Here is a 14,018-nt window from a genome sequence, read left to right on the forward strand (position 1 = left end):
TCTGTTTCACTACTACTATAGAGTAGATTTGAAGTGAATTATTATTAGTGGGGCAACATCCATCCACTCTCACTGCAACTTCCCAGTTCTTTCTATACAGTACCATAACATCTCCAAAGCATCAGTAAGATTATCCTAGAAAGCCCAAATAAATGAAATTCAGCTTTTGAACCCCCCTCAAAAAAACCAAAACCAAAAAAAAACAAAACACCCACCACTTTTCCCATGTAAAATCATTTTAAGTAACCAGTGAAAACTAAAGTGCATCTTTATAACTCCGGTAAGAGTCATTAGGAAGATGTGTTTGCTGGCTAGACACAGAACATCATCATTTTCTCTGATTGGGCATGGCAATCTAAACTCCCGGAAGAAGTGGCTTTTAATTATTCTATAAAACTGAGGATAGTGCTTAAAAAATGCAGGGGAGGAGCAAAGAGGTCACGATTAATGAAGCACAGGACTTCGATGATTTGTTTCTAACTATGTTCTCAACAATCTACTGTGGGAAACCTAAGATCTCAAGCCACCAGTTAGATAGGATGACTGAACTGATTTGATATGGCACAAGGATTGCTATATTCTGTATTTCTAGACTTAGAATGTAGACCATGTTAGGCTGATGTTGCTCTTGGTTGATTAAATATGTCTGTGATCTAGTAGTTTTATAATTGTCCTAGGCTGTCTGTATATGTTGGAATTCCTACAGACTTTGAGGTTTTATTATAAGCAGGAAAGCTTATTTTAATTCAGTTGGTTAAAAGGCTCAACAGGACAGGAAGATCTGAAGCACCTTTTTCTAGACTGAAAATTGAAGAAGAAAGTCCTGGGTAGAAGACCTAAGAATGTCCCAGCTAGACAGTCTAAGATTATTAGGAGAGGGAAGCCTAATTAATTATCTTTTATTAAGAACTCTGGGCAGAAAAGGTCCACCAGTGAGGTTTTAAATTGTCTACCCTCCTAGTTTGTAGCAATAAATGCCTGCTACAATTGCTAAGAGGTGTGTAATCCAAGAGAAATCTGAATACCCTAGAGCCGTGATGGCGGACCAATGGCATGTGTGCCCGAAGTGGCACATGGAGCCATGTCACCTGGCACAACAGCTGTCACCCCAGTCCAGACTCACCATGCATGCACACATGCCTCCCGTCTGCCAGCTGGTCTTCGAGTCTCTGCAATGCATGCACGGGGGGCGGGGCACATGCACGGGGGCTCTCACATTGCATAATGGGGGTTTGCAAATGCACAACTGTGCCCCATTTTGGGCCTGGAAGGTCTCCTGCACCAACCTGGAAGCCAAAATCTGACTATTGTGGGCAAATTGCTGGCCCGCACAGAGAGGGCTCACAACTTGGGCGTCCTCCTGGATTCACGGCTGTCTTTAGAAGAGCACTTGACGGCCGTGACCGGGATGATTTTTCATCAGGTTTGCCTGATTCGCCAGTTGTGTCCATTTCTGGATTGGGACTTCCTACACACAGTCACTCATGCCCTCGTCACCTCCCGCCTGGACTATTGTAACACTCTCTACATGGGGCTCCCCTTAAGGAGCACCCGGAGGCTCCAACTGGCGCAGAATGCAGCCGCGTGGGTGGTTATGGGAGCAACATGGTGCTCCCATGTGACACCTTTCCTGCATGAGCTGCACTGGCTCCCGGTGGTCTTCCGGGTGCACTTCAAGGTTTTGGTTACCACCTTTAGAGCGCTCCATGGCTTAGGACCTGGTTATTTATGGGACTGCCTACTACCACAAACAGCCTCCCACCGGCCAGTATGCTCTCATAGAGAGGGGCTCCTCCGGGTGCCGTCAGCCAAGCAGTGTCGACTGGCGGCCCCCAGGGGGAGGGCCTTCACTGTGGGGGCACCCACTATCTGGAACAAGCTCCCCCCGGAGATATGGAGGATCCCAGATCTGCACACTTTCCGCTGTGCTCTTAAGACCCTCCTAATCCAGCAAGCCGGCCTGGCCTAATTTTCTCCCCTTTTAAAAAAAAATTAAATTTAAATTTTAATTTGTTTTAAATTATTGGGATTTTTAATTGTCTTGGGCTAAATTATTTAATTTGGTTTTAATTATGTTTCTAACTTTTGTATTTATGTATTTTATTATGTGCCTATTCACCGCCCTGAGTCCTCCGGGAGTAGGGCGGTATATAAATCTAATAAAATAAACAAAACAAAACAAACAAACAAAATGGGGTGCGGGGGGCTGGGGCACATGCACAGGGGGTGCTCGCATTGCATTTTGGGGGTCCGGGCATGCATGCATGCATGCATTCGCATACATGCACATGTGCTTTGGGCACTTGGCACCAAAAAGGTTAACCATCACTGCCCGAGAGGTCTTTTTTTGTAGATGATAAAGGAAGCAATTAAACCAAGGCCATAGTTGGGCTTCTGGAATGAATTCACAAAATTACTTCTGAATGCTTTGGGGTGGTTGGGTGGGTGAGGCTGGGCAAAAATTTAATACATCATTTTTTTACAGCAGCACCTCTTCTGAGATTCACTGAAAACTAAAAAAGAAGGACTGCTTTAATGAATGGCAGAGAAATGCAATGCCTGAAACATGCTTTTCAAATCATGGACTTGTTCACACAAACAAACAGTTTTTGAGCACAGTGCTGGGATTTGGGAAGCAAAGCAAAATATAAATAACAACCAAGGAATTCTTGGTAGCACAATGTCTGAGTTATAGTGTCTTTTATAGCTATCTCTTCAGAGTCAGCTAAACTCTACAGTTTTCATGAACTTTATTCCCAGACATAAAGAGATAAAGGACTATGTATACTTGGGAACAAGTGGATGGAACTCAGCTGAACTCCTGCGATCACACTGACAGGGCTGTATTTTTTGTGTTATCACCTTATGATAACACACACATGTAATAATGTTGCTAGACTCGGTCAGCAAATTACAAAATATGTTGAATGTTTGATTGAATTTAACACATTAAAATAGGTTGGCTAAATACTTTGCAATAAATAATTGAATTGATTCTGTACTAGATATATTGCATTTTATATTGCCTGGCAGATTATTTTGCTGGTTTTGAGTCAGTCTTGATTCTTGATGACTGCCAGAACAAATCACTACCGTTTTCTTGGAAAGGTTTTTCAGAAGTAGTTAGCCGTTGCCTGTTTCCCAGGGTTGAGAAAAATGCCTGGCCCAAGGTCAGATAATTGATTCCATGCCTAAGGTAGGACTAGAACTCACAGCCTTCTGATTTCTAGCCTACACCAATGCTGGCTCTTAATTCCATTGAATTGGGATTTTTGGTATACAAAAATTCTACAAGGAAGCAGTATTTACAATTTTTAAGATTGAATATCACAAGTCAAGGTGACTAGAGTGGTGCAAGAAATAGCCTATAGTGGGTTGTTGTTGATAAAATGCAGAAAATGTTTACCCAATTTTTAACTCAAAGGTGCTTTTTCAAGAGGTAACTGGACTTTCCTGTTTTCTTTGAAGATACTTCTCTTCTCACCCAAGAAGGTTCTTCAGCTCTGACTGAATGTTGGGGAATGGAAGGATTTATACTCCTTGCAGACAGCCAATCATTTGCATTCTTTCAGAGAGTTGTTGAGGCCACCCAAAGGTTTATCTGTGTCATCAGAGTTACCTGAGTAGTGCAAATAGATGTGGAGCCTTCTTGGAACTGTTGAAAGGACTATGTTGTAGACTGGAGAGAGATGATTTTGTATCCTTCCCCCTCTGTTGAGAGAGGGCTGTTCAATTTTGACAGAAATGGCCTCTTTGGACCCTCTTTCAAACCAGCAGTCCTCTCTGTCCAAAATGTGGACTTTGCTGTCTTCAAAAGAGTGGCTTCTGTCTTTTAAATGCAGATGGATTGCTGAGTCTTGTTCTGATGGGTTTGTTCTCCTATGTTGTACCATGTGTTTATGAAGTGGTTGTTTTGTTTCCCCAATGTACAGATCTGCACATGGCTCACTGCATTGTACTGCATATACCATGTTGCTCAGGTTGTGTCTGGGTGTTTTATTCTTGGGTGGACAAGCTTCTGCCATAGTTCATTCTTGGGTTTGAAGTGTGCACATATTTTGTGTTGGTTGAAGATCCTCCTGAGATTTTCCGATATTCCTGCAATATATGGAATGACAACATTGCTTTGTTTATTGTTCTCTTCTTTGTCTGTTATGGAGGAGCTCCTGTTGGGTCTTTTTTGAGCAAACTGAGCAAGTTGGTATATGCAGTACAATGCAATGAGCCATGTGTAGATCTTTTTAAACTCCTTCTGTCCAGCCAATGTTTCTCCAGGCCAAATGTTATGCTTGAAAGTTAACTCAAGCCTATGTCATAATATAAATGCTACTGATTATTAATTTGTATGTAAAATAAGGTTGTTAACTTTATTAATGAATAGTATCGGTTATCAGACCTTTAGCACAATGTTTATTATTTAGAAGAATGTTATCCATGTACTGCTTGGATTTTCACAGAAGCAGCCTTATCATTATTCAAAGCAAGACAGCGAAACAAACATCAAATTTAATTGTGTTAACCAGACTTCAAAACTATAATCTGTATACAACAGCTAATGCTTTCATTACTTATCAATTCACTTATAATTATGCTATACACTCCAAAAAAAGTTAAGCACTTAGCAAATAAGAGTAGATTTTTCTTGACTGTTATACATTGACTAAAAGAATAAATATAGACTTGGGAGAAAGAATAGATGTTTAGCTTTAATAATTAAGTATTATTGCTGTAATTCTAGTCATTGTTTAGCTGCATTCCATATATTGCTGCATGTCTGTTCCTAAACTTGTTTATTTCATTAGTTGGTGGGTTGATGGGATGCTCAGAATATTTTTGAATTTCCCAGTCATATTTTAGCCCCTTTTCTCCTTGAAAAGAGTCAACAAAAGACTGATAATGGAATTTTGTTTTTCTTGCCAATCCTAAAAATGCTTATACTTGGAAAGGAAATGTTTGTGAAATTTGTAAAAACCCAGTTAAGGCTGAGAGGTGAGTATGTCTTGGTTTACAATTTGGTAATCCTCAGATTAGTAGTTGGGAGAAAAAAAAAAACATTACACTGAAATCTATGTCTAAACAAGGCTGTCACAGTTGCATGCAGATTGCCCTTGTTTTTGAAGGGCACAGAAATCTGATAATGGCAAGAGTGATTAGAAACCAAAAGGATGAGATCAATTATGGAAATTATATTTATTCCTTGAATAGCTATTTTGATGCGTAATTAGAAGTCCAATAAAACATAGAACAAATAGGGATCATTTTTTAATTCTCATTCCCAAATTAGAAATGACATTTTTATTTTGCATTGATATTCCAAATGGCAATGTCATGCAATTTCAAATCTGACCAGTAAATGAGTGTCCTCCAGGATTAGGAATTTATTTTTATGTGTACTTCAGCAATTTGTTTATCTACTTTTGCTGCATTTTGGTTTAAGGTAATATAATGGCAGGAGCATAGTGGCCTAGTGGTTAAGATGCTGGGTTGGACAATTGAAAGGTTGGCAGCTTGAGACCCAAGCACCACAAGATGGGGTGAGCTCCTGTTTTTGCTCCAGCTCCTGCCAACCTAGCAGTTCGAAAGCATGCAAATGCAGGTAGATAAATAGGTACCACTCAGTGGTGGGTTTCAAATTTTTTTACTACCGGTTCTGTGGGTGTAGCTTGATGGGCATGGCTTAGTGGGTGTGGCAGGGGAAGGATATGTAAAATCTCTATTCCCACCCAATCCAGGGGAAGGTTACTGCAAAATCCCCATTTCCTCCTGATCATCTGAGAATTGGGAGGCAGAGAATAGATGGGGGTGGGCCCAGTCAGAATTTTTACTACCGGTTCTCCGAACTACTCAAAATTTCTGCTACCGGTTCTCCAGAACTGGTCAGAACCTGCTGAAACCCACCTCTGGTACCACTTCAGTAGAAAGGTAACAGCATTCTGTGTACCTTGGATATAGTCATGCTGGCCACATGAGCTCGGAAGCATCTTTGGACAAAGCTAGATTCCTTGGCTAGAAAATGAAGATGAGCATTACCCCCTAGAGTCAGATATGATTGAACAGGGGAAATCTTTACCTTTTTGTTTTAATGTAATGCCATTGTATTTTGAGGAATAGAGTGACATCTTTTGATTTCTCTTTCATATTTAGAAGATAATAGAAGTTTAGAGTTTATTTTGAGTTACAATAGTACTAAACTGCTTGTTTTCCCTATTTTTGCTAAAAGATAAATCTTAACACAGCGGTAGCATATTAGGGATGACCCAACATCCAAGGTGGCGCAGTGGTTAGGGTGCAGTACTGCAGCTACTTCAGCTGACTGCTAGTTCAGCAGATCAGCGGATCAAATCTCACTGGCTCAAGGTTGACTCAGCCTTCCATCCTTCCGAGATGGGTAAAATGAGGACCCAGATTGTTGGGGGCAATATGCTATTTAGTATACTGTCTTTGGTGTAAGCTGCCCAGAGTCCTCAGAGAGTGGGCGGCATAGAAATATGAATAATAAATAATAAAATAAAAAACATTACTTATTATTACATTTTGTTACATATTAGGGATGACCCAACATTACATGATCCCCCTTCATGGATCACTGCCTTGTCGTGGCAAAGGGGCTTGCGTAGCTCAATGAAACTATGAGCTATGCCATGCAGGGCCACCCAAGATGGACAGGTCATAGCAGAGAGTTCTGACAAAACATGACCCACTGGAGAAGGAAATGGCAACCCACTCCAGTATCTTTGCCGTGAAAACCCCATAGACAGTATCAAAAGGCAAAAAGATATGACCTTGGAAGATGAGCCCCTCAGGTTGGAAGGTGTCCAATATGCTACTGGGGAAGAGCAGAGAGTTAGTACTAGTAGCGCCAGAAAGAATGAAACGACTGGGTCAAAGTCAAAAGGACATTCAACTGTGGATGTATCTGGTGGTGAAAGGAAAGACGGATGCTGTAAATATCTATACTCTATAGGAACCTGGAATGTAAGAAACATGAATCAAGGCAAACTGAACGTGGTCAAACAAGAGATGACAAGACTGAACATCAACAATCGTCCAGTCTCCAACCTTCGCTTCGTTGCGAAGGTTGTTGAGAGTGTGGTAGCGCGACAGCTTCCTCAGTACTTGGATGAATCGGCTTATCTAGATCCGTTCCAGTCGGGCTTCAGGCCTGGATACAGCACGGAAACGGCATTGGTCGCATTGGTAGATTATCTCTGGAGGGCCCGGGACAGGGGTTGCTCCTCTATCCTGGTCCTATTAGACCTCTCAGCAGCTTTTGATACCATCGACCATGGTATCATGCTGCACCGGTTGGAAGAGTTAGGGGTGGGGGGCACCGTGTTGCGGTGGTTCTCCTCCTTTCTCTCTGATCGGTCGCAGTCTGTGTTGACAGGGGGGCAGAGGTCGACCCCGAGGCCCCTAGTATGTGGGGTGCCGCAGGGGTCGGTTCTCTCACCCCTTCTGTTCAACATTTATGTGAAGCCGCTGGGTGAGATCATCCATGGTTTTGGGGTGAAGTATCATCAGTATGCTGATGATACTCAGCTATACATCTCCACCCCGGACCACCCCAATGATGCCCTTAAAGTGATGTCCCAGTGCCTGGAGGCTGTACGCATCTGGATGGGGAGGAACAGACTCAGGCTCAACCCATCCAAGACCGAGTGGCTGTGGTTTCCGACGTCCCGATATAGTCAATTGGTGCCATCACTGACTATTGGGGATGAGTCATTGCCCCCCACGGAGAGGGTTCGCAACTTAGGCGTCCTCTTGGACTCACGGCTGTCTTTAGAAGAACACTTGACGGCTGTGGCCGGGAGGTCTTTTTATCAGGTTCGCCTGATTCGCCAGTTGCGTCCCTTTCTGGATCGGGACTCGTTAAAAACGGTCACTCATGCCCTCGTCACTTCACGCCTGGACTACTGTAATGCTCTCTACATGGGGCTCCCCTTGAGGAGTACCCGGAGGCTCCAGCTGGTCCAGAATGCGGCCGCGCGGGTAGTTATGGGAGCAGCATGGCGCTCCCATGTGGCTCCCCTCCTGCGCGAGCTGCACTGGCTCCCTGTGGTCTTCCGGGTGCGCTTCAAGGTCTTAGTTACCACCTTTAGAGTGCTCCATGGCTTAGGACCGGGGTACTTACGAGACCGCCTTCTGCCACCAATAGCCTCTCACCGCCCAGTACGCTCCCATAGAGAGGGGCTTCTCAGGGTGCCGTCAGCCAAACAATGTCGACTGGCGGCCCCCAGGGGGAGAGCCTTTTCTGTGAGGGCACCCACCATCTGGAACGAGCTCCCCCCAGAGATACAGAAGATTCTGGATCTGCGCACTTTCCGCCGTGCCCTCAAAACATTCCTGTTTCAGCAGGCCGGCCTGGCCTAACTTTCCCTTTATATTGCTTTTTGATTTTATTTTAAACTGGGATGTCTTGAATTATCTAGGACCAGAATGTTTAGTATATTTTAATTGGTTTTTTTTTTATTATTATTATTATTAACGTTTGTATTACATGTATTTTTATCGTTCGCTGTTCACCGCCCTGAGTCCCTTAGGAATAGGGCGGTATATAAATTTAATAAATAAATAATAAATAAATAAACATCTTAGGAATCAGTGAACTAAAATGGACAGGAATGGGTGAATTTAATTCAGATGACCATCAGTTATACTACTGCAGGAAAGAATCCCTCAGAAGAAATGGAGTAGCCTTCATAGTCAATAAAAGAGTAGGAAAAGCAATACTGGGATACAATCCCCAAAATGACAGAATGATCTCAGTTCAAATCCAAGGCAAACCATTCAACATCACAGTAGTCCAAGTCTACGCCCCAACCACTGGTGCTGAAGAGGATGAAGTTGACCAGTTCTATGAAGTCCTACAACACCTTATAGAATTAACACCAAAATATGATGTCCTTTTCATCACAAGGGATTGGAATGTTAAAGTAGGAAGCCAAAAGATAACTGGAATAACAGGCAGGTTTGGCCTTTGAGTACAAAATGAAGCAGAGCACAGGCTGTTAGAATTTTGTCAAGAGAACACGATGGTCACAGCAAACACTCTTTTCCAACAACCCAAGAGACGACTCTACACATGGACATCACCAGACAGTCAACACAAAAATCAGATTGACTATGTGCTCTACAGCTAAAGATGGAGAAGCTCTATACAGTCAATAAAAACAAGACCAGGAGCTGACTATGGCTCAGATCATGAGATGCTCGTTGCAAAATTTAGGCTTAAATTGAAGAAAGTAGGGAAAAGCACTAGGCCACTCAGGTATGAACCAGGGGTGAAATGATACCGGTTCGCTCCGGTTCGGGCGAATCGGTAGCGATAAAAACTACCGGTTCGGGCGAACTGGTAGTAAAAAAATGCTTTAAAAAGTTTTTTAAAAGGTTCCCACGGTCACATTTTTTAGATTTTTTTCTATCAGTTCAGGCGAATAGGTAATAAAAGATGATCGTGTGGCACAGCTGTGTGTGTGTATGTGTGCATAACCTTTTGTTGTAGTAATTTCAGAAGATAGAGAGCCATCCAGACATCAACAAGCTTATTCTAGATGTCTATTCTAGGGCAGACATCTAGAATAACTCTTATCTAGCTATCTAGCTAGATAATGATATCTAGCTCCCTTTGTACATTCCATATTAAAATAAAGGTTTCTTTGCGTTGGCCAAAATGATTTGGAACCAACCTGAAGAATGGAAAACTACTCAGTGAATTTAAAACAATGTACAATACAATTTCTGTCTGGCTTCTCCAGAAAACAAACATTCCACTTTTATGCATTTCAGATGTGCCCATTCCTTGATGTATCATTTTAATAAAGCATGGAGAAATTCAATGCATTGTGATATTTCCTCTCCCTACACTTTCAGACTGCTTTTTAGAATATGAATGGAAAATGGAAAGTTCAATAATTCATAAACAATATCTCTTCAGTGGTTTATATTATTATTATTATTTTGCCAGGAAGTCTTCAGAAAAAGTGAAAATAATATTGGTGTGCATTGTGAGTTCTTTCTTGGCCTGAAGAAAATCCCTTTAGGAAGAATAAAGCTTAATAAACAGAAATGTCTGAGAAGCAACCAAACCCTCGATTTTGGACAGATAACTATAGCTCCCCTGTTATTTCTATTAAAGCTCATTTAATTGCCCAAATTTCTTTCTGGCATCCTCCTCATGCCCAGCATCTCATTTCCATGACTTCATTTTCATTCTATGTCTTCTGTCTGATTGTTTCTGAGCAGTTATAGCTCCTCCCTGAACCCGAAAGTATTTCCCACTTATGAGTCTGTTCCGCTAACATCTATTTCAATATTTACAGTTTTGGTCACCCTCCTCTGTCACCTGAGATGTCACTAGGCATTTGGGGAAATAACTTATTGCTTCACACAAGTGCATAAAATCAGCTTCCATAGGACACAGAAAAGCTTCCTGTTAAATGAGCAACAGAGCTCATTTTACTCTTTCCTTCTCCCATCACAGACTTACAAGTTAATAGACTTTCCACTGTCATTAGTGCAGGTTTTAGTGACCCAATGAAAGTTTTGGCAGATGTTCTTCTATGCCTGCCTGAAAATCTTAAGCACCCTCACTATTCATACAGCTGTATTTATTACATTTACTGGTATATGGTCCTTATTTTCTTAGCATGGGAAGAATGGAAATTTGGCCTGCATGTGAAGGGTGTCACATGCCTTTCCCCAGATTTGTGCAATAATATCCAAATCCAGCTAATGTTCAACAAATCTCCTATAAACTCATCTGGCCAGGAAGATTAGCTTTTGCCATGCAGGCATTTGAAAAAAATGCACATTCATACATCCATTTCATGCTGAATTGTGCCCATTTGTACCACATACCATGCTTTGTTCCCTGAGGATGTTCCCTGAGGATGGGCTCCAGCATGCATCCAAAAGCTCAGAAGATTAAACTTCTGATCCCAGTGACCGATCCAGATTGTATCCTGCAACATTATCCTGGGACACATGTATTCACCTTCATTCATGCCCTCCTTTGTATTTTAAAATAATACAGTGATGTCTATAAGGGACATTGCACATAATGCAAGTTATTCTTATGTAGAAGATTACAGTTCTAACTTTACAAAATCCTATATCAGTCTTTACTTATTTTTGATGAATTCACAAAAAGGGAACATTTAGAATAAAATGTTATTCATGCAAATAAAATGCATGAATAAAATGCACAATTATCCTGCCTTGTGCATGTCTTGTGATATGTCCTGGTCTGAAACAAAGCATGAAGATGTCCAGAGTGTATTAACTTAGATGTTATTTAAAATGATCTAGGACTCAATGGGTGTTCCATATCCAGAGGCATAGCTTGGCGCAGATATAGAGAATGTATAATGAGAGTGGGAGCTATTGTGTTCAGAACGTGTTTGAAGCCTCCTTGAGGGATTAGATTGACTTCTGTGGAAATAGGTTGTTTGATTATGGGACATAGGTATGATAGCCCCTTTATTAATGTTGAAGTTGAAAGGATGGAACTGCATGTTGGGATTCTAGCAACCTTACCCAGGGTTGCCCAGAAGCTATAAGTAAAAAGGCAGCGATATGGCAAGACAAGATATTCAACTGGGTACAGTTGCTTTTCCAATTCAAAATAAATTTGGGAAGATTCAGAGTAGAAGAGATAATATCATAGTATATATATATCCACTGTCACTTTTTTTATAGTTACAATGTTGGAGACTTGTATAGGAGTTATTGATGACAGTTTCTTGGAATTATGAACCCATAATAAACAAGAATATTGTGGAGCAGGGAACATTTGAATTCAACCCAAACATACCCATTTCAGATATCTTTATATTCCCTGTCAACAAAGAGAGCAAAGATTGCCAAGATGTTTGATAGAATTCTAAACTTGAAACTTCCAACTTTCCATTTTGATTTTGCTTTCTATTTACAGAATTTTAGCATGTGATGCTACATTCTTCTTAGTTCTTTTATTCTTTCTCTTTATAGTTTGTCATCTTTATATGCTAATACCATAAATAAGTTAGCACAGTTTTGTACTTAGATTTAGGATCTTTAATAAAGAGCCCAATTTATAATCTGTCATATATTTTCAGAGCAATAAAGCTATAACAAATTTGAGTAATTTATTCTTGTTGTATTGCTTGTTTTGTGATTATAAGCCACTGAGCTTTTAAGGGATAAGCTACTGAGTATAAAGACAAGTTCTTGAATCTTGCTGTATGCATTTCAGTAAAGACTTGATTGGTTGTAAATTTATTTTCAGCCATTCATCAAAAAATGTGATATGGTGTAGTTTAATCAGCCTGTCAAGTGAGTAAAGAATCTTAGTCAATTAATTCTCTTCAGCCAATCCAATTGGCCAATTCACTATTAATACTCAATAAGGCTAGGTGGCATGATGACTCTGTGGTTAAGATACTGGGCTTGTCAGCCGGAAAGCTAGCAGCCCAGGTTTGAGACCCAAGCCCCACGTAATGGGGTAAGCTGCCAACCTTGCATCAGCTTCTGCCAACCTAGCAGTTCGAAAGCATGCAAATGTGAGTAGATAAATAGATACCATTTTGGTGGGAGGATAACAGTGCTCTGTGATGTCATGCTGGCCACATGACCGCAGGAAATGTCTTTGGACACTGCTGCTCAGTGGCCTTGAAATAGAGATGAGCACCACTCCTTAGAGTCAGCAATGATTAGCAGGGTAAAATCCACAGGAACTCCTTACCTATACTCAATTATAGAGTATTGTATTCAACACCATAAAAATCAGATATAATTAGTTTTTCAAATAATAGCAGAACTGTTTTTAGTTTCATAAATTAATTATGAATTACTTTTTAATATTCTGTCAAATTCTATTTTAGCAATAGGTCAGAAACCAAAAGCTTTCAAAAAGACTAGACTCAAAGACAAAATCTGCTTATTTTCCAGATATAATTTTTTTTTATTTGGTTGGTTAATTTGCAAGTTATGGTTGCTATCCTTGCATTGCATCACTTGACTATAATCATACAAGTGAATGAAATTGAATGGTGCACTTTGACTGAAGGTGATGGTATGTTATCCACGCAGGATCCGTATGACAGTATTGGTGCATTATGTTGTGCTACTTTTTACTCTTGTGAATTGACTTCCTGATTCTTTTAACGCTTTCTGTGGTCTTTGAGTTTTTCAGGATCTCCTGTTTTTTCTTTCTCGGTGCAATTAATCCACCATTCTTCCAACTTTGTGGTTCTTTAGCTCAGTCTAGAAGCTTTCATAGTAGATTGGCTTCCCAAATCATTTATCAAGTCAGATCTTGGATCTGCTTATTTCTTTTTTATGTTCACTTTGTGAGCTTGCCATCTGTCCCATTTTATTTTCAAGTCACCTGTCATCAGATTAATCTATTAGACATTTTTTAGATGTATTTCTTCTAAGAGCACAGGGCAGTTTTCATTGGGATCTCCCTTCTTTTGATTGGCTGAAATGAGTGATAAACCTAAAGTTACCCAATACATTTCCATGAGTGTTTGCAGATTTGAATTGGATCACCTAGTCCTCCTCCAACAATTTTACCACTTACTCTATCATGGTTTCTTCTTTAGTCTTTTCATTTCTTTTTTGATGTTTATAATTTTAATTATTGTTACTGTGAAGAACCTGAAATCTTCACTTCTTTTGTCTCTACTGTATTTTTCTTGCTCTGTTTTTATTGTAGATTCTGCTTAGCTGTTTTGAACTCATTTGTCTCTCTTTCTGAACTCTGTTTTAATGTGATTATTATCATCTTCATGCTAGCATTCATTCTGCAGAAAACCTTGAATATAAAGCTCTTTTAAAATTATTCTAATTATGAGGACATTTTTGATCTCCTGCACTTTCTTAGAAAAAAACATTTTTTTCTGTTTTCCTCATATTCATTTCTTAATTGCCTATGGACTTTATGTATGAAAGATCTAGAAACTGGTTCTGTTGACCAATGTCACTAGCTTTACATTTGCATCCACCCTTATTTGTTATTAAAGCAGCTTAAGCAT

Source organism: Pituophis catenifer, unplaced genomic scaffold (assembly GCF_029215685.1).
Source record: "Pituophis catenifer annectens isolate HBS135680 unplaced genomic scaffold, rPitCat1.0.hap2 SCAF_3, whole genome shotgun sequence".
Lineage (NCBI taxonomy): Eukaryota > Metazoa > Chordata > Lepidosauria > Squamata > Colubridae > Pituophis > Pituophis catenifer.